At 49.4% G+C, this 2,435-nt stretch overlaps 1 non-coding gene across 1 annotated transcript; it reads left to right on the forward strand.

Moving 5' to 3' along the window:
- Positions 1–270: 270 nt before the first annotated feature.
- Trnat-cgu lies at positions 271–345 on the forward strand. The gene has a single exon. It is a non-coding gene; the product is annotated as a tRNA-Thr (tRNA).
- Positions 346–2,435: the final 2,090 nt, after the last annotated feature.

The following is a 2,435-nucleotide window of genomic DNA, read 5'->3' on the forward strand; positions in this document are numbered from 1 at the left end:
GATGGACAAAGACAGGAGGGGAGGTGGGAGATATGAAGATGGTATCTGTTCTTCATATAGTTGAGGCTAACCGACCATTGACCTTCTTGTTCTGTGCGAATGCACACTTATTGCCCGAACTCTTACGGGACTCGGTAAGATTGTCTGCCGCGAGTAATGAGTGTATTGGGCAGGGGCTCTACGAATGTAGTATGTGGACATTAAGTTGGGAATGTGGGGCTCACGGGGAGAGTGCAAGGGATTAGTCCCTGCAGTCGCTATATCCTCTGTGCCCTCTGTGGCTCAGATGGATAGAGCGTCTGCCACGTAAGCAGGAGATCCCGGGTTCGAGTCCCGGTCGGGGCACACATTTTCAACTGTCCCCCTTGATATATATCAATGCCTCTCGGCAGGGTAAGGAATGGGGAAGAGAGGGGTAGGAGTAGATGGAGATAGAGGGGGGGGGGGGAAGATGGATAGAGAGAGGGGAAAGAAGGAGGAGATGAGCAAAGAAAGGGGAGAGAAGGAGATTAGGACACACATCCAGTGCCCGCACATATTAGAAACGTGTGATTTCTCTTTTCTTCCTTTTACACTTAAGCAGAGTGAGCCACAGCAAAGCGTCACCAGGTACAGCTAGTACTGCATAATTTCACTCTTGTGAAAGTTGTCACGATTATTATGAAGAGGTTTATTCATTTTACCCAATATGTGGGCCGTTGTCACCCTCAATAAAAGAAAATTCTTGCTAACAACCATCCAGCCCATTTCTCGGTAGCAATCAGCTTAGCTTCATAGGCGCACGATGAACGAACCGGCGATTACGTGCTACCTACAGAGACAAAGGAGATCGAGTGAAGATTCGAGGTGAGCGTAAAATAGTATTGTGCGATATGTACCTGACGTGTATTCGTTCACCTGAACACCACACGTAGAGTGCAAAACTGTTACAACCAGCCGCACTCTGCCGGCCTCGCCAGTAATGTCACATGGGGTTGTTTGAGAGGGAGCGCCGCAGTGGCTCTCGACTCGCCTGCCACTAGAGCCGCCTTGACTGATCCGAGCGGGCGCCGCGACCTTAGAGGGAGACTGCGGGCGCGCTGCGAGCGGCCGTGATCTGAAATGTCTGTTCCGGCGCCGGCTTTGGAGACGCAGGTTTGCCGGTGCTCACTACTCGCACCAGAGAGCACGGCCTTCGCTCCCTGCGAAAGAAGTCACGGCCGCACTGTCGCCATCTCCGCATGACCCGAGTCACGCAGCTAATATGAATGGCAAAAGGCAGGTGCTGTTTGCGGGCGTGACTCAGCTTGCCAGGCTGAACGGCCTGCGCGTAATTAGATATCACTCAGGACGTTCCATGCCGCTTTCTTTGATTTCCCCTCACTTATCGACTCCCTGAACACTGCTCCCCAATCTTTGTCAGATTTACTTCATATCACCGCATGCGACACTGGGATTTCCTCATTATAAATCGGGCATTTGCTTCTACAGAGGAATACTCCATTCTGTGAAAATGAAGGAGAAGTAGTCTACTCCGTTTTTGTGCAATCTTATCTTTCATTTTTTCCTAGATGTCACGTACTGAAGGAAATGGAAAGTGCTACACCACACAGCACAAATTCGGTGTTTATGAAGCTCTACGAAGACGTTTCTCACATAACAGGTATTAAGTGATTAAACTTTCATTCCATTCAAATTATGAGGTTGATGTCCGTCTGCTTAACTAAGTGGTAACGCGCTCGCCTCCCATGCAAGCGGGCCCGTGTTCGATTCCCGGCCGGGTTGGACATTTTCTCTGCTCATGGATTGGGTGTTGTGTTGTCCTCATCATCATTTCGTCCTCATAACCGGCGCGCAAGTCGCCTTATGTGGCGTCTATTGCAATAAGACTTGCACTGGGCGGCCGAACTTCCCGGATGGGGCTTCTCGGCCAACAGTGCCATACGCTCATTTCATTTCATTAGGTTGATGCATAAGTTCGTAGCGTTTTTCCATATAAACACAACAGATAAACACAACAAAGACTTTAGTTATCTGTAGCACACTGTCCTTCCCTATTTACAACAGTCTGCCAACGCTGGGGTAACTCTTCGACTCCGCGACCGTAGAAATCACGGGGTTTTGAGGCGAAAAGCTCGCCGACCTATGTTCGGAGCGCATTTTCATCCAGAAAGGTTGTTCGATAGAGAGCGGAAAATGTTACGATCTGAGGGCGCAAGATAAGGTGTATAAGGTGTGTAGAATGAATTCCCAGCCTAACTCCTGTATAGTGTTTCCTGTCAGTGTAGCAGAATGCAGGTGGGTGTTAGCATCGAGTAACATTACTTCACGCAGTCTTCCTGGTCATTGTTCCTGGAATGCGTCTGCAAGACGTCTCAGTTGCTGGATTTGAGGATGCGCACAGGTCTTTGTACGGGGAGTTGCTGCTTTTTTTGAGCTCAACCGTTCCTTCCTTT

Source organism: Schistocerca piceifrons, chromosome 4 (assembly GCF_021461385.2).
Source record: "Schistocerca piceifrons isolate TAMUIC-IGC-003096 chromosome 4, iqSchPice1.1, whole genome shotgun sequence".
In the NCBI taxonomy this organism is placed as follows: domain Eukaryota; kingdom Metazoa; phylum Arthropoda; class Insecta; order Orthoptera; family Acrididae; genus Schistocerca; species Schistocerca piceifrons.